This window comes from Gopherus evgoodei, chromosome 6 (genome assembly GCF_007399415.2).
Source record: "Gopherus evgoodei ecotype Sinaloan lineage chromosome 6, rGopEvg1_v1.p, whole genome shotgun sequence".
NCBI classification, from domain to species: domain Eukaryota; kingdom Metazoa; phylum Chordata; order Testudines; family Testudinidae; genus Gopherus; species Gopherus evgoodei.
In genome coordinates, this window is record NC_044327.1 from 98,297,757 (window position 1) to 98,316,853 (window position 19,097).

The 19,097-nt window shown below is 48.1% G+C and overlaps 1 protein-coding gene and 1 long non-coding RNA gene across 2 annotated transcripts in view; one reads left to right on the forward strand and one right to left on the reverse strand.

Moving 5' to 3' along the window:
• The window catches only part of PDE4D (phosphodiesterase 4D), a 960,682-nt gene that overhangs the window by 137,545 nt on the left and 804,040 nt on the right, over positions 1-19,097 (forward strand). The gene's annotated exons all lie outside the window — the stretch shown is intronic.
• On the reverse strand, positions 10,446-17,468 carry LOC115653874. Its single transcript, XR_004001025.1, has 3 exons — positions 17,458-17,468; positions 15,991-15,993; positions 10,446-10,574 (listed from the first exon to the last, which is right to left on the reverse strand). It is a non-coding gene; the product is annotated as an uncharacterized LOC115653874 (long non-coding RNA).

Consider the following 19,097-nt stretch of genomic DNA (forward strand, 5'->3'; position numbering starts at 1 on the left):
CCAAGATCGATTCTGAGGAGAGACCTTGGAAGGAGCAGAACACCTGGCATTTCCTGCTCTCGCGGTGAGCGAACAGGTCTGTGTGAGGAAACATCTCCACTTCCAGAAAGCGGGACGCCTCACATGGGGCAGAGTGATCACTCGTAAGACAGGAAAGACCTGCTGAGTCAAAGAGTTAAGACGTTCCGAACGCCTGGGAGAAAGGACGTCGCCAGCTCCATCGAGTGGGCCATGCAAAAGACCCGGAAATGGATGGCCTCCTGACAAAAAAGGGGGGAGGACTATGTCCCCCCTGAATACTTATGAAGCACCTGGCCGTTGTGTTGGCTGTAAACATCGAGATACAACGGCCTCGCAGCTGCCGCTGGAACCCCTGGCATGCCAGGCGGACTACTCTCATTTTTGGGGCATTGATGAGGAATGCCAGCTCCCTAGAAGACCAAAGGCCTTAAGCTCGGAGGTGACCATGAGCACTCGAGCAGAGAGATGATGCGTCCGCCGTCAGGGGCAGTGAGGGCTGGGGCGGATGAAACCGCATGCCTGTCCACACCAAGGAGGGAGTTAGCCACCACTCTAGGGAGCCTAAGGCGTTCGAGGGAACGGTGACTACCATGACCATTGGCTCCCTGTCCAAGCGGTACGCCGAGGTGGGCCGGACTTGGAGAGGACGGAGGCGGAGCTTGGCGTGTTTGGTTACAAACTTGCGGGCAACCATGGACCCAGGAGACTGAGACAAGAACGAGCTGAGGTTGTTGGGAAAGCCTTCAGACCTCAGATGATTGTTGCCATCGCCTAAAACCACAGTTGTGATAAGCAGGCTCCGGCTAGGTAGGAGACCAGGATAGCCCCTAGGAAGCCCAACCTCTGCGTGGGAACCAGAGTGGATTGCTCTATAGTAAACAGCAGGCCTTGACCTGTGAATAAGACCGTGACGATGCCCACGCGCTGAGTGGTTTGTGTCTCAGAGTCTCCTCGGATAAGCGAATCGTCCAGATACGGAAAAACGCATATCCGACATCAGCGACGGTAGGCGGCGACTATGGCCGTAAACCGGGAGTATTGACCGTTGGCTATAAAGCGGAGGCATCTCCCGTGCGGAGGGAAGATGGCATTGCGAAAGTACGCGTCCTTCATATCCAGGGCGGCATAGTAGCCCCCAGGAGGCAAGGATGGAATAATGGTTCCCAGGGATACCATGCAGAACTTCAACGTTATCCTAAACCGGTTGAGTCCGTGCAGGACCAGGATGGTCTGAGACCTGTGTTCGAGTGGGGGACTAGGGCATAACGGGAGTAAAACCCCTTGCCCCTTTCGTCCGCTGAAGGGGGACAGGGCTGGAGCAAATTAAAGGTGGTACCTATGCTCCATCGTGCGCAGGACCCAGCGATCTGAAAGTAACTGGGGCCATGCCAGGAGAAAGCGGGATCGGGATCCCGTCCTGCGACTGGTACACCGCCCTCAGGCGAACCTTGGAAGGTCCGTCTTTGGTCCCAGTGGTAATTGCGAGGGACCTTGACTTTGGCTCTTTAGGGGTCCTGACGTTCGTCTGCGACCACCTTGGCCTTGCCGTTTGCCAGAGTTCTGCCTCTGGCTAGGCACAGAGTATGGCGGCTGGGGCCAGAAAGGCCTGCGTTTGGTCGCTGGCGTATACATGCTGAGACGCATTAGGACCCTATTGTCCATCAGACTTCGCAGTCTGGGGCTGTCTCTGCCGCGAAGATGCCTTTACCAACAAAGGGTAAATCCTGAATGGCATACTGCAGCTCCGGCCGGAGGTTTAAAACCTGAAGCCATGAAATGCACCTCATGGCGACACCCAAGGCCAGAGTGCTGGCCGCAGAGTCTGCTGCGTCCAACGAGGCCTGGAGGGACGCTCTGGGAACCTTCTTTCCCCCGTCCTCCAAGACGGCAGCGAACTCCAGGTGGGAGTTTTGAGGGAGAAACTCCTTCACCCAGGTGCTATAATTATCGCAGCTAAGCAAGGCTTGTTGCTTTGCTACCCAGAGCTGCAGGGCCCCTGCAGAGTACACCTGGCGGCCAAGCAGGTTCATTCGCCAAGCCTCTTTCTGCTTCGGGGCTGGCGCCCGATGGCCATCATATCAGGATCGTGGTCCTGAGCATAAAATCTGCGCATATGGGATGACACGGATGCGTGTCCGGACGGCCATGGAGGTACTAAAAGAAGGCACAGGCAGAGTCTCTGACTCATTTGGACCTTGCCCAACTCGGCACCGGGGACCGGCACCGGGAGGCGTATCGGTACCTGGAACGAGATCCAGACCTGCAACCAGAACGGTGTCGGGAGGTCGACCGAGATCTCGAGGCTCGGGGAAAGGCTACAGGAGTCAAGGTACCTGCCACGGTGCCAGGAGTCGGAACGGTGCCGATAGCGGGTCGGCGAACGGGATACCGACCGGTGCAGCGAGTGCGACCAGTACCGAGGAAAACAGCATCGGGACTGCCAGTGGTGTCCGGCGTGCCGACAGGACTTGGAGTGTCTGCGGGACCGTGATCATGAACGGTGCCGCTCTGCTGTGCTGACAGAGGACAGTCACCTGAAGAGACTGTATTACCCGCACCGGCGGTGCCGGGGTCAGGCAGCATTGACTCTGTCATGGCACTGAGAGCCCTCGCCGTTGGTAACGTCTCCGGCGTGAAGGGAACAGCAGGCTCAACCACAGTGCATACTGGGGAGCTGACAGGCACCGGATTCGACGGCCCTCGTGGGACCGGGATCAACGGTACCGAGGTCATCAGAGCTTCGGTAGGTGTCGGTGCCGGGCGATCCGAGTTAGATAAGCTGTCTGGCTGCGGTGCCGTCAGCACGGAAGCAGCGGGAGCAATACGCTCAACCACGGCGCGTGCCGGGGAGCCGTCGGGCACCGGATTCGATAGCCCTTGTGGGACTGGAATCGACGGTGCCGACGTTGTCGGTGCCTCAGAGGCGTCGGTGCCGGGCAATCCGACTTAGACTAGCCCTCTGGCTGCGGTGCCATTGGCACGGAAGCAGCCGGAGCAGTAGCTCAACCACGGCGCGTGCCGGGGAGCCGTCAGGCACCGGATTCTACGGCCCTTGTGGGACCGGGATCGACGGTGCCGACGTCATCGGTGCCGCAGCAGGTGTCGGTGCCGGGCGATCCGACTTAGACGAGCTCTCTGGCTGCGGTGCTGTTGGCACGGAAGCAGCAGGAGCAGTAGCTCAACCACGGCGCGTGCCGGGGAGCCGTCAGGCACCGGATTCTACGGCCCTTGTGGGACCGGGATCGACGGTGCCGACGTCATCGGTGCCGCAGCAGGTGTCGGTGCCGGGCGATCCGACTTAGACGAGCCCTCTGGCTGCGGTGCCGCTGGCACGGAAGCAGCAGGAGCAGTAGCTCAACCACGGCGCGTGCCGGGGAGCCGTCAGGCACCGGATTCTACGGCCCTTGTGGGACCGGGATCGACGGTGTCGACGTCATCGGTGCCGTAGCAGGTGTCGGTGCCGGGCGATCCGACTTAGACGAGCTCTCTGGCTGCGGTGCCGCTGGCACGGAAGCAGCAGGAGCAGTAGCTCAACCACGGCGCGTGCCGGGGAGCCGTCAGGCACCGGATTCTACGGCCCTCGTGGGACCGGGATCGACGGTGCCGACGTCGTCGGTGCCGGGCGAACCATCTTAGACGAGCTCTCTAGCTGCGGTGCAGTTGGCACAGAAGCAGAAGGAGCAGTAAGCTCTACCACGGCGTGAGCCGGGGAGCTGCCAGGCACCGGATTCAGTGGCCCTGGGGGACTGGAATCGACGGTGCCGATGTCATCGGTGCCTCTGCAGGTGTCGGTGCCGGGTAATGCAACTTAGGCGAGCTTTCTGGCTGCGATGCAGATAGCACGGAAGCAGCGGGAGCAGGGGGCTCAACCACGGCGCGTGCCGGGGAGCCACCAGGCACCAGCAGGAATCGTAGGCTTTCTCGACCTCGGAAGAAGGGAGCGGTGCCGAGTCGACATCGGTGCCGGCGACGGCCGGTGCCGAAAGGCCTTGGTAGTACCGGCGGGGTCCGGTGCCGAGGAGGCGCTTCTGCCCGCCGCTTGAACATCGCTCGGCGCCCAAGGTGGAGGGGTAAGTGAAAGTCCCGCACCTTTTTGTTCTCGGCTTAAAAGCCTTGCAAATGGGGCACTTAGCTGTCAAGTGTGATTCCCTGAGGCACTTCAAACAGGAGTCATGTAGGTCTCCCTTCGGCCGCGGCTTCTGGCAGGCCGGGCCCATTTTAAAACCCGGTGAGCCATGCATGGGCTCCGGCACTGGGCTCATGGAAGGGGCTACTTCCTGAACCCCGCTAACTAAACTAACCATGTTAGCAAAGAAAACACGTATAACTATACAAATATATATATAAAAGGGTTATAACTGCATAACTATATACGAGAAATACGAGTAGCTAGGGAAGTGGAGGTCAGCTAAGCCGCGCTCCACTGTTCCAACGACCGACACGGGCGGTAAGAAGGAACTGAGGAGCGGGTGGGCCGGCAGGAGTATATATCAAGCGCCATGGTGGCGCCACTCTAGGGGGCGACCTGCCGGCCCACTGAGTTGCTAGGGTAAAAGTTTTCCGACGAATGTGCACGCGCGGCGCGTACACCTAACTGGAATGGATATGAGCAATCACTCGAAGAAGAACAGGAATATGCTTCATACCAAAGGTCTCTAGTAAGGTATTACAAAGCTTATCTACTGAATATGTTCATCCTATTTGTATGCATGTATCGTTCTTGTATTTAAAACTAGAAATACGAAGTATTACTCTGAAGTCCTATTGTAACTATGCAAAGTGTGGGCCATTAATGGTGGCTTAGAATCTTGATGACTCCCATTAACTAGGACCATTGATTGTAAATGGCTCTGTTTACTTGTAAGCCTTTCTGTATACATAGGTGCCAGCCAGTGAGTAATGAAGTCTCACAGGACATGTGAACATGTCACATGATACTGGAATCCATCTTCTTAAACCTGGTGCTTTTCCACTGAGAAGGAAGAGTGGAAACGCTGAGAGAGACAAAGGATTCTGGCTCTGTGCCAAAGATATAAAAGGGGGTAGAACAAAACAAAGGAGGCTGCAGTCATGAGAAAACCCCTAGTTACCACCAGAGCCGGAACTAACAAGAACTGTACCAGGGTAAAAGATTGGGCCCAGACTAAGAAAGAGTCTAGTCTGTGAAAGAAGCTTATTGGAACATATGAGGGTGAGATTTACTTGTATTCAGTTTCTTAAATGTATTAGACTTAGACTTGTGTGTTTTGTTTTATTTTACTTGGTAACTTACTTTGCCCACCCCCCGGAAGCTCTCCCATCCCCTCCCCACCTCACCCCGGCAGCCCTCACCCCAAGTCCACTCACTGGCTTTGCTGGGCTTGGGCTGCTGCAGCAGCTCGACAGGGAGGAGCTGCCTTCTGGAGGCACTGGAGAGCCAGAGCATCCTGCTTGTGGCGGCAGCAAGCTTCAGCCATGGAGGAGCTGGCATGGCGCAGGGGGACAGCAGCCCTGCAAAGGCAGTGGCGTTGCTAGCGGGGGGAGTAGCCACATCCCCCACCCCTCCTGCCCAGGCTGTGGCCGGGTGCCTCCCAGGGGCTCCTGCAGGCTGCAGCAGATGCTTGCAGGTGTTGGCCCCTGTGCACCCCCCCAGATCCCCCTCACCTAGGGTTACCATATTTCAACAATCAAAAAAAGAGGACAGGGGAGAGCCCTGCCCCCATCCACTCTTTCCCACTTCCCACCCCCTAAATGCCCCCCTCAGAACCTCCAACCCCCCCTGCTCCTTGTCCCCTGACTGCCCCCTCATAGGACCCCTGCCCCTAACTGCCCCCCAGAACCCCACCCCCTACCTAAACCTCCCTGTTCCTTGTCTTCTGACTGCTCCCTCCTGAGATTACCCCACCCTAACTGCCCCCCCTAGGATCCTACCCCTTACCTGTCCCCTGACTGCCCCAAACCTTATCCACACCCCCACTCTCAGACAGACCCCAGGACTCCTGACCCATCTAACCCCCACTGCCCCTTGCCTGCCCCGGCCTCTCTCCACACCCCCAACCCCTGACAGGCCCCCCCAGAACTCCTGACCCATCCAACCCTTCCCTGCTCCCTGTCCCCTAACTGCTCCGATCCCTCTCCACACCCTACCCCTTGAGATCCCCCCCCCAGAACTCCCAACTCATCCAACCCTCCCCCTGCTCCCTGACTCACCTTACCATGCCGCTGAGATCTGCTGGCTCCACGTGAAGCCAAACACACTGCTGAGTTGTTATGCACACAACCTCTCCCCCGCAGAGTGCTGAGGCAGCAGGAGGTGGGGAGCTCTGAGAGGGGCAGCGGTGGCAGCGCCTCACACTCCCGGGAGCCACAGAAACAGAGCACAGTGAGGGGTGAGGTGGGGGGCACACCTGCCTGGGATGCAGCCTGCAGAAGCCCTTGGGGTGGGGGTGCTAGGCCTCAGCCTGGGCAGGAGGGGCGGGGGGCGCGGCTGATCCCCACTAGCAGCGCTGCCACCTTTGCAGAGCTGCTGCCCCCTGCATCACGCCGGCTCCTCTGTGGTTGGGGCTCACTGCCCCTGCAAGCCAATGCTCTGGCTCTCTGGTGCCTCCAGAATGCAGCTCCTCCCTGCTGAGCCAGGGCACTGCTCTTTGGTGCCCCCAACCACTTGGCACCCTAGGCAACCACCTAGTTCACCTACTGGTTGCACAAGCCCTGGCTTGAAGCAGAGTAATGAGGTTCATCATAGGGATGTCTACCCACATCTGTTTGTCTGTTAGCCACCTTACTGGGTGAATTTTCAAGTCTTTCCTTGTGTGTCTCAGCCCTCTCCTTTTGTACAAGCCAGTTTGGTCAGCAAGCTTCTGTCATTCCAGCTCTGCCTGCTCACTTAGATGCCTGGTTTCCAGCTCCAACTGCCTCTTTTCCGTGACTAGCCATTGCTCCTCCAGCTACAGTGTGGCCACCAACTGTTATTTCTTCTGATCAGCTGCAGACAGACAGCTGCGCACACATTTCAACAGCCGTTTCTTGAGCTGTTCATAATTAAGAATACGATTTTGTCATGGATTCCATGATTTAACAGACCTCTGTGACTTCTTTGGCTTCAGCTTCAGACTGGGGCTGTCAGCCCCTGGGCGGTAGGGCTTGGGTTGTTATGCTATACAAAGCACACAAGATCTTTTATAGAGAAGGCAAAAATGCCACATTTATTGAGAATACAGCAGCTAGCATATGCTTTTCAGTTACACACACACGTCCTGCCAGTTGATGTTTATAGTTACCAGTCCAGACTCTGGATCAATCTAGTGGCCAGCCAGATTGGTCGCAGAGGGGAGCGGGCTCTGTCAGTCACGATCCGATGCTCCTGGAGTGTGGCAAGATGAACCCAAAGTCCCATGGCAAAGCACCCTGTTTTTATAGTCTTTTTTCTCTGTTGAAGTCTATGGATTTTGCTGTGTCAGTTTATGACCAGTTACTCCTTAATTGGTGTATCTTTTGATGTAAACATTCCAAAACACCTCTGAGAGGGTCATCCTGCCCTGGTTTCAATTTAATCAATTGTCTTTAGAGGTGCCAGTCTCCACCTCAATCTGCCCTCTCTCAATCATGGATGCACGTTGATGAATCTCGATAAGTGTCTTCACTCCTTCTTTCTTGACCATCTGGTTAACAATGGCCTTCACACCTTATCTTTTCCTGATGCATGCATTTCTCATTCACACAGTCTTTTACAGAGACCTCTGAGAATACAAACAGCTGCATTTTATATTGAGTAAAAGACATTATAAATTAAGCCTTCCTAAATCTTATAATCAAAACAGTTCATACTGGGGCTCAGGCTTTCAACGTTCCTCTAAGCTACTTAACATAGACACAATACGGGATCCTGTCTCTTACTAACTAAACCTTAAAACAAAAAACTAAAAGGAGCCTGATGATTTGTAATCCGTATGGGAAACAGAATCCCATTGTCCCAGAGGGTCATTTCTTTCTGTTATTCAAAAAGGGTGACTGGCAGGATGAAATCAAATCATACATTAATTCTCATAGTACATTTATAAAATCTTGCCCCTACATGGTTGTCAGTCCCCTGCCCCCTACCGCAGGCCTTAGGCTTCAGCACTGCCCCGCTGGCAGTCAGCCCCTTGCCCTACGAATAGGTTGCGGACTTCCATGAATTTTTGTTTATTGCCCGTGACCCATCCATGACTTTTTAAACTAAAAACTATTACCACATGACTCTGTTGCTGGATAACCTCTCCCCTAATAAACCAGTTCTCCTGGGTCAGAGTCAGCTTGTTGTTTGGAACAATTCCATTTCAGTGGGATCATCCTTAAGTTAATGACTTTCTATTGTTAGGCTTATATCACTAGCTGTTGGAATTTTAGTCCAGCATGGAGACAACAGCATAACAGAGAAGGTAAAGAATCAAAATGGAGTCTGTAGTGCAACACAGATACATATAAAGAGCCTCCAATATCAAACAGAATTCAGAAGTTGTACATACAGATTCCCCAAATTGTTACAGCACAAGAGCTGGATTAGGGCAACACTCAAATTATACTTTAAGCTATACCACAGAGAAGACAAACCCTTTTATGGAGAAGTGATGTTTTTGTGTTGTTTTGCAGAAGAAGTGCAGTGCATAAACATCTTTTACATTTTTTTTTCAAAATTAAGCGTATGAGCAATCTGTAGCAAAGCTATAACAGAGTTTGTAGTCAATATCTTCCATAAAAGATTACCATGTAATAAAGTTTAGTGAGTTCACGTGGTTCAGAATGAAGGTGTTGCACACTTCAGTAGGCCAGGCTAATTATGCACACCAAAGGCTCCAAGCATCCATCCATTCTCATCTACAAGCTCCCCATGTGCCAGCCTCCCACCCATGTCTATTGCTGGGATTCCCTGTAACTTTCAGCATCTCCTACCTCATGCCTGGGGCTCTGTGTGTCCTCTCCCACCATGGCAGGGGCTCTGTGTCCCCTCATTCCTTATGTGACACACGCCAAGATCCTGATGTTTCCAAGTAATCTGAAAGTTGTTTTTTTAAAAGAAATACATTCAGGGATTTGATGTGACAGAACCCAGCTGCATCTGGTTGAATGGCTTCTTGCAGATGTCACAGTTCGAGTGGATTTTGTGACTGATGTGAGCAATCAATATCTATTGCCACATGTTAAGGCAATATACATATATGTCAGTATTATTCAGGAAGTGGCACCAGCACAAAGAAAATTTGGGAAATGTATTAACATAGGTTGGAACCCTAAGTTTTCCCAAGTGTTACTTTATAAAGATACAGTTTTCTTTCATGGAGCTTGTAGTCTTAAAGGCATAAACTTGACCAGAACTGCCTTTTAACAGTTTTTCCACTGCATAAACCAACAGATAGGACACTTCATATAACTTCCTGGGACTTGCACTATACATTTCAAGTTATTCGGCTGAGCTTGCAAGGTAATATACAGTAATGTGATGTCTAGTTTGTGTAACTATGGATCCACCTTCATTCCTTCCTCTCCCCTCATTTTGTTTCTCACATTCATTTGTTGCATTTTGTTTCAAATTAAACTGTTAATTCTCGGGACAGGGAATGTGTCACCCTTGCTCTCTGTACAACATCTAGCTCAATGGGATCCTGATCCTAATGTGGGGACCTTTGGATGCAAATAGCTTCTTCACTGGGCTCAGAGATTTATTCTCTCTCTTTCACACACACAACTTGGGTTTTGGGTTTTTTTATTGAGTAGTTGCAATAGGAGACATGCATTCAAAGTGTCGCTTCATTCTATGCTATAATTCTTTTCTAGCTTTTGTAGTTCTGAGGACATGTCTTCATCTGTGATAGAAGTTAAGTGAGTTTCTGTTGTACTGGGGTCACATCACCTCAGAGATTTATTTTGTATATGAGTGAAGTTATGCAGCCCACTTAGTTATTCAGTGCAGTTTGTCACAGTAGAGACAGAGGTAAAAGAAACAGGCTTATTCTGTTTAGCATGCAAGAAACACCTTGTGACAGTTCTCGGGGCATCCAGGATTGTGTCACCTCCTTACTCCCTGCCTCCAGTGACAGGAAGTCTCTCTTGTGGTAGCTAGGTGTCAGTTTTTCAACCACTCAAGCACTCTTCTGAGCTACGCCAGCCCTAATTTTGCTTTACGGATTAAAAATAGGTGCACCCCAATCTCCAAATCTCTTTGAATTGTTCCTATGTGATAGCCAGTCCCTGATACTACCTAGTCACAAAAATTCCAGGTCCTATGCACCTAAAGATGAAGCATGCCAGTTTTGTCTTAAACCACTGCTCCTATATACCACACAATATTGTGAGCACTTCCAATAAAACAAAAGTACATTAGAACATAAGAATAGTCATGCTGAATCAGATCAATGGTCCATCTAGCCCCTACCCTGTCGCTGACAGTGGCTAATGCCAGGTGCTTCAGAGTGAAAGAACAGAGCAGTTCAGTCACTGAGCGATCCACCCCTGTCGTCCAGTCCCAGCTTCTGGCAGTCAGAATTTAAGGGACACCCAGATCATGGGATTGTGTCCATGACCATCTTGGCTAATAGCTACAAATGGTCCAATCCTCCATGAACTTATTTAATTCTTTTTTTGAACCCAGTTATCCATTTGGCCTTCACAACATCCTCTGGCAATGGGTTACACAAGCTGACTGTGCAATGTATGAAGAAGAGATTCCTTATGTTTAAAATAAACCTTCTGCCTATTAATTTCATTGACTGACCCCTGGTTCCTGTATTATGTAAAGGGGTAAATCACACTCTCCTTTTCACTTTCTCTGCTGATGTCACAGAAGACAACCAGGCATCTAAACATAAGGTAGGACCTGAGAGTTGTTTCATGATTTTATAAACTTCTATAATATACCCCTTTCTTGTCTCTCTTGTAAATTGAAAAGTCCCAGTCTTTTTAATCTCTCCTCATATGGAAACTGTTCCATACCCCTAATCATTTTTGTTGCCTTCTCTGTACTTTTTCTATTCCGATATCTTTTTTTTAAAAAATGGGGCAATCAGTACTGCATGGAGTATTCAAGGTGTGGGCACACCATATAGTGACATTGTGATATTTTCTGTCTTATCTGCCTGTTTCCTAATGATTCCTAACATTCCGCTAGCTATTTTTTTTGACTGCTGCTGCACATTGAACACTTGTTTTCAGAGAACTATCTACAATGACTCAAACCTTTCTTGAGTGGTAACAGCTAATTTAGACCCCATCCTTTTGTAGGTTTAGTTGGGATTATTTTTTCTGATATGCGTCACTGTGCCTTTATCAAAATTGAATTTCATCTGTCATTTTGTTGCCCACTCACCCAGTTTTGTGAGATCCCTTTGTAACTCTTCATAGTCTGCTTTGGACTCAGCTGTCATGAGCAATTTTGTTTCATCTATAGACTTTGCCACCTCGCTGTTTACTCCCTTTTCTACATCACTTGTGAATATGTTGATCAGCACAGGTCCCAGTACAGATGCTTGGAGGACCCACTTACCTCTTTCCATTGTGAAAACTGACCATGTATTCTTATCCTTTGCTTCCTACTTTTAACCAGTTACTGATCCATGAGAGGATCTTCCCTCTTATCCTATGACAGCTTAGTTTGCTTAAGAGCCTTCAGTGAGGGAACTTGCCCAAGTCCAACTACGCTATATCCACTGATCACCCTTGTTGACACCCTCAAAGTGTTTTAATAAATTGGTGAGGTATGATCAGGGACGGCTCTAGGCACCAGCGTTCCAAGCATGTGCTTGGGGCAGCACTTTTCAAGGAGCAGCACACAGGCTTTTTTTTTTTTGGCTTGTGGTGGCAAAAAACCTGGAGCTGGCCCTGGATATGATTTCCCTTTACAAAAGCCATGTTGACTCTTCCCCAACCTATCATGTTTGTCTGATGATTATTTTTTTTATCATAGTTTCAACCAATTTGACTGGCACTGAAGTTCAGCTTGCCAGCCTGTAATTGCCAGGATCACCTCTGGAGTCTTTTTGAAAAATCGGCATTACATTAGCTATCCTCCAGTCTTCTGCAATGGAGACTGATTTAAATGATAGGTTACATACCAGTTTGTAGTTCTGCTTTTTCATATTTGAGTTCCTTCAGATCTCTGTGAATAGCATCTGATCTCGTTATTAGTTTGTTCCAAAACCTCCTCTACTGGCACTTCTGATTGGTCACCTAAACAAAATGGCTTAGGTGTGGTAATTTCCTGCATATTCTCTAAGGCGAAGACCAATCCAGAGAATTCATTTAGCTTCTCTGCAATGGCCTTGTCTTTTAGTGCTCTTTTAGCACACTGATTGCCCCATTGATTGCTTGGCAGGCTCCTGCTTCTGATTAACTTAAAATATATTTTGCTATTAGTTGTGTCTTTTGTTAGTTGGTCTTCAAATTATTTTTTTGGTCTGCTAAATATACTTTTACACTTGCCTTGCTTATTCTCCTTCCAATTTTCCTTAGTAGGATTTGACTTCCAATTTTTAAAGGATGTCTTTATGTCTCTAACCGCCTCTTTTACTATACTGCTTAGCCATAGTGGGGTTTTGTGTTTGTTTGTTTTTGTCCTTTTACTGTTTTCTTTTTATTTGGGGTATATGTTTAGTTTGAGCCTCTGTTGTGGTGTTTTTAGCTTTCATGCAGCTTGCCGGTGTTTCACCCTTGTGACAGTTCCTTTTAATGTCCATTTAGCAAGCTTCTTCATTTTTATATAGTTCCCCTTTTTGAAGTGAAATGCTAGTGTGGTGTGCTTCTTTGGTATTTTCTCCCCTACAAGGATGTTAAATTTAACTAAATTCTGGTCACTATTATGGAGCAGTTCAGCTATATTCACCCCTTGGACCCAGGTGCTGTGCTCCACTGAGGACTAAATTCAGAATTTCCTCTCCCCTTGTAGATTCAAGGACTTATCTGCTCCAAGAAGACTCCATTAATGGGGTCTAGAATTTTTTATCTCCTCTTCCTGTCCTGAGGTGACATGGACCAGTTAAAATGGAGATAGTTGAAATCTCCTGGTATTACTGGGTTTTCTGTTTTTGTAGCCTCTCTAATCTCTCAGAACATTGCACAATCACCATCACTATCCTAGTCAGGTGGTCAGCAGTATATTCTTACTACTATACTCTTATTATTCAATCATGGAATTTCTATCCAGAGAGATTATATGATACAATTTGATTCATTTGAGGTTTTTTTACTATGTTTGACTATACTTTTTCACGTCTAGTGCTGCTCTCCCACCAACGCAGCCTACTCTCTCATTCCTAACTATTTTGTATCCTGGTACAATCATGCCCCATTTATTATCATAATTCCACAAAGTTTCTGTGATGCCTATTATATCCATATCCTCCTTTAATAACAGGCACTCAGGTTCATTCATCATAGTATTTAGACTTGTAGCATTGGTATATAAGCACTTTTACTGAAGAAAAGCGCTGTGTAGCTCAGAACCTTGTCTCTTTCACCAGCAGAAGCTGGTCCAATAAAAGATATTACCTCACTCACCTTGTCTATCTAATATTCCGGGATGTGCATGGCTACAACTACAAACTTATAACATTTGTCAATATTTAGTTATCTGTCTTCATATGATGTAATTGAATGGGACTCTCTTTTCACTGTTTCTCATCAGTTCCTACTTGTACTTCATCAACCTCTATCCTACCCTCTTAAAGTGAATACTCTTACGTTCCAATAAATAAATCCTCCCCAAGAGGTGTGTCTGTCCAAAATCTGTGCCTGTCAGCTTTCTCCTAGCCCTTACATTGTAGAGGTGTTTTAAACTTTTTAATTTTACATGCCAGCAATCTGGTTTCATTTTAGTTTCAGTGGAGCCCATCCTTCCTGCATAGGCTCCTTCTTTCCCAAAAGGTTCCTCAGTTCCTATTAAACCTAAATTCCTCCTCTCAACACCATTGTCTCACCCATGCATTGAGACCCTGCAGTTCTGCTTGTCTAACTGGCCCTGAATGTGGAGTTGGAAGCATTTCAGAGAATGTTACCATGGAGATTCTGGACTTTAATCCTCTGTTACCTAGCAGCCTAAATTTTACCTCCAGGACTTCTCTCCTACCTTTCCTTATATCATTGGTATCTACATGTACCACAATCACAAATTCTTCCCAGGCATTGAACATAAGTCTATCTAAATGTCTTGAGAGGGCCGCAGCCTTCACACCCATCAGGAAAAACACCATGTGGTTCTCCATCATCACAAACCCAACTATCTATATTTCTAATGAATGAATCTTTCATTACTATTACTTGTCCATTCCTAATAATGCTAGTCCCCTACCCTGGAGTGGTATCCACAGTGCGAGAGGATACCATGATGTCTCCTGGAAGGGGGGTTCCAACTATGGGAGCGTTTCTCTTTGTTCCAGCTTGATGTTCTCCTTCTATGACACTTTCATCCTCCTCAACAGTATAGAGGCTGTCAGACTGTGAGTGGGAGCACCCTATAGTGTCCCTGAAATTCTCCTTTATCCTCCCTTAGCTTCCTCAGTTCAGCCACTCTGGTCTCAAGAGCCTGTACATGGTCTGAGGGCCATGATTTGCTTGCAGTGAAAGCACATACACACCACCTGCCCATAAGGCAGGTAATTGTACATGCTACATTCAGAGGAGTATACTAGATAGACCCCCACTTTGCTGCTGGACTTCTGCCTGCACTATTTTTATTTTTGCAGTAGGTTTATTTATGAAAGAATGAGGATTTAACTAGAAGTAAAAGTGATGGAAACAGATAGAACACAAAACAAGATCATAAAACTCAAACCTGAGTCTACACTTATCAATTGTTACTTTTCCTGTATAATAAAGTTCAGTCCACTGTGGAGGTGGCTAGTTTCACAAGAACAAGAATCCAAACGTTTATGAAAGTCCCTCTTTGTTAGGGCGTTTCCTCGGTGGAAAGATGCAGAGGGCATTTCCCTACACTCTGTTATACTGAAATAGTCTTTTATCTTTATTCATTGCCAGAGTGATCTGCTGCCTGCTATAAATGTTCCTTTTCACCTCCAAGTGGTATCAGTTGTTTACATTTATCTTAAATAGTTTTCTATTGATTGTTCTGGGATGTGGTAAGGGTAGACAATAGAACCTTTCATTATTGCACTGGCTAACTATGGAGAGGTGACAACTCCCTCTTGCTTGAATGAGTCATCACTGAGACACATTACCCCTGGAGACTAATTTCTACTCCAAGTCCATAAAGCATACTTTCAATATAAATACATTAGACCTTAAATATTACCCACATATACACCTCACCATGATTATGAATCTTGGCAAGTTTGTTATGAACTTTCATGTTATGCTTTATGGATAAATACCCTGTAAGATGTATTGATTGTAGTGAGTTTGTCAGATCTGCAGTTAGCTTTGTTTGCAAAGAACAGGGGGCCCTTTGCCAAGAAATTTTTGAGTCACACATCCCATTGTAAGATGGGAATTGTTAGAAGTCCTCCATCCCTGGGATGGGGATTCCACCTTTTACCATTTTGTGACAGGTACAGAAGTGTTGTGTCATTCATGCAGTAAGATAAATAAGCAAAGGAATTGCTTTTTTCAAGTCAGTCACCAAACCTAATAAAGTGTTTTGTAAACTCTGCCTAAAAAATTGTAAGTAAAGTAGATTCAGGCAAGATTCATGGCTCAAAAATGTATAGAGTGGTCACCATTAGAAGATCTGCATTTGCCTTCCATTACTTCTTAGTAGCATCTGACAGAGACCACATTTCTTTCTAATTCTAGTGTTGTTTTACATGGTGACTAATCTGGGTGGCATTCACAAAACTGTTTAGGTTCCTAACTCTCATTAATTTCCCTGAGAGTTAGGTGCCTAAATTCCTTTGTGAATCCCACCATGTGTCTGGTTTTTGTTTTACTCTTGAATCAGACACATCACTAGATTAGTGTATATGTAAAATTCTTGTAAAATAGCATAATACTGGTCTGTGCATATACCCACTATATGGAAACTGTTGACATTTGTATCATTCTACTATCACATACACTTCAGGCATGAAAAAAATATTTACCGCTGAAACTACATCAGTTATCTCTTGTCTGGAAGAAATGTATAAACTATGCCAGCTTTGAATATAAGACAGCGTATTAGCAAAAGCAGCAAAGAATCCTGTGGCACCTTATAGACTAACAGACGTTTTGGAGCTAAACATCTGTTAGTCTATAAGGTGCCACAGGATTCTTTGCTGCTTTCACAGATCCAGACTAACACGGCTACCCCTCTGATACTTGACGTATTAGCAAAGTTTGCTTCCTGACATCTGGAAGATCATCCCTCTTAATAGCAAGAATGTGATTTTTAAATGTATGAAATCTGTTTATAAAAGGCTATATAGGCTCACTGTGACAGGGTGCTGGGCAGAAATACCTGAGCCAGCCCTCTGTCATGCCAGATCCAATTAAGGGAGTGTAGTAGAGCGGCACCGGGGCTCAACCCTCCTTGCAGGCGGAGGGGAGCCACACCGGCCCACTGCACTCCGTCGACTCGGGGCCTGTCCCTTGCTGCGGGGCAGAGTGAACCCACAACAGTTAGCAAGTGGCCCAGGCCCTTAGGCAGGGTGGGGCAACACACACTGCCTACGCTCAGGCCTTTCATTCATATATATATATATATATATATATATATAATATAAGCCCAGGCCCTTATATAAGCAAGGCTCAGGCCTCGTCAGCGGGGCTGAGCACAGGGGAACAGTATATAAGTACACCTAGGCCCTTGGGCAGGGCAGGGCAACACACACAGTCTACGCTCAGGCCTTTCAGCAGGGGCTGAGCACAGGGGAACAGTATATAGCCTCCACAGGTCAGGGGAGGAGGGAGTCTGCCACCCTTGAAGGGGTGGCAGGGGGAACGCAGGCCCTCCCACTCCACTGCATTCCAGCCTGGGGCCCTAGTAGTGGTCAACACGGCTAGCAGTCAGTGGGGATCCTGACCAAAACACACTGCCATCGGCTCAGGTGAGCCTGCAGCCTGACTGGGGTTGGCTGCCCCCGGGCCACTTCCAACCTCCCCCTCACTGGGTACCTGCCCTCTGCCAGCGTAGTCCGGGGGGTCCCAGATCATGGGTTCCTCAGGGTGTCTGGCATCAGGAGGTCCAGTCCACTCATTGGGGTATTGGGAGGTCTGGTCCACTCCTCTGGGTACCAGGAGGTCCAGACAGCTCCTCCACAGGCCGAGCATCAGACTGCTCAGTCGGCTCCTCTGAGTACTGGCCCTAGGGGAGGTCAGGCCAGTACCCCTCCGGGTACCGGGCATGGGGTAGGCCCAGCAGGAGCTTAAACCCTAACATCTGCCTTCTCTGACAGCCTCCTCCTAACTGAGCCCTGGGGCCAGGCTTTTGTACTTCCAGTCCCGCCCCCTGGAAGGACTTCCAGGGGGCGGGGACAGGCAGGATGGGCCTTGGACTTGCTGTCCCACCCCTTGACTTCCGGGGGGTGGGGACAGGCAGCGGGGCCTCCGCCCGTGGCCACACCTTCTCTGGCCTATGTCCCTCAGGAGCGCGGGGGAGTGGGGCCCCCTCGCTACAGGGAGGTAAACTGGAGCTGGCTAGATTGGTGCAGGGGAAACAGCTGCCAGCCCAGTTAGCCTGGGGCTATATACCAGCCCAGAGGAAGGAAGGGGGAAAGCTAGAGAGTGGAAGGAGAGTAGTAGCTCATCCTTCCTGCCAACAGAGACTGAGAAGTTCTTAAGGCTGAATCCCCCAAGCTGTAAATGGTGAGAAGGTGGTGGGATTGAATGCTGTAAGTAAACTGCACCAGCAATTGCTAAACCAAAAGGTCTGAGTGTTTTTTTGGAGCAGAGCAGAGGCAGGACTAAGGGGAGCCCTGCTACACCCACTGAAGAGAGGCAGAAGTGTTATATACTGTATTGTGGTAAGAACATCACCACCATGTAGCTTACAATTTCTTTATTCTTGTAATCAATAAATTATAACTAATAGGAATTGTATTTAGAGTACTTGTAAACATTGGTATAGTAACACATAACGTAGAGTACATGCAGTACATATGCCTTAGCATAGATATAAATAGTAATGTAGACAGTGAGGCATGCTTCTGAACCCTGTGGGTATGTACCCCACTTATCAAAGGGTCCTATTATAACTATGCAAAGTGTGGGCCATTAATGGTGGTTTAGAATCTTGATGGCTCCCATTCACCAGAACAATTGGTTGTAAATGGCTCTGTTTACTTGTAAGCCTTCCTATGTTCATGAGAGTCACACTGGAAAGAATGAATGCTTGGGGTCTCACAGGACATCTGACCATGTCACATGATACTGGAATCCATCTTAAACCTGGTGCTTTTCCATTGAGAAGGAAGGGTGGGAACCCAGAGAGAGAGAAAGAATTCCCACCTTGTGCCAAAGATATAAAAGGGGGTGAAACAGAACAAAAGGGGGTTGCCCATCATGAGACATCCCCTAGTTACCACCTGAGCTGGAACTAACAAGAACTGTACCAGGGGAGAGGATTGGGCCCAGACTAGAAAGAAGTCTAGTCTGTGAAAGAAGCTTATTAGAACATCTCTGAGGATGAGATTTATCTGTAGTCAGTTTCTTAAATTTATTAGGCTTAGACTAGTGTGTTTTATTTTATTTTGTTTGATAACTTACTTTGTTCTTGAAACCACTTGAATCCTACTTTTTATACTTAATTAATAAACAAAAGTGATTTTTTATTAATCCAGAGTAAGTGATTAATACCTGAGGGAGAAAACAGCTGTGCATCTCTCTCTATCAGTGTTATAGAGGGTGGACAATTTATAACTTTACCCTATATAAGCTTTATACAGCGTAAAACAGATTTATTTGAGGTTTGGATCCCATTGGGAACTGGGTGTCTGTGTTCTGGAGGTAGACTCATAGACTCATAGATTCATAGGTCAGAAGGGACCAATCTGATCATCTAGTATGACCTCCTGCACAAGGCAGGCCACAGAACCCCACCCATCCAATTTTATAACAACCCCTATCCCAGGACCGAGTTATTGAAATCCTCAAAATTGGTTTGAAGACCTCAAGCTGCAGAGAAACCACCAGCAAGC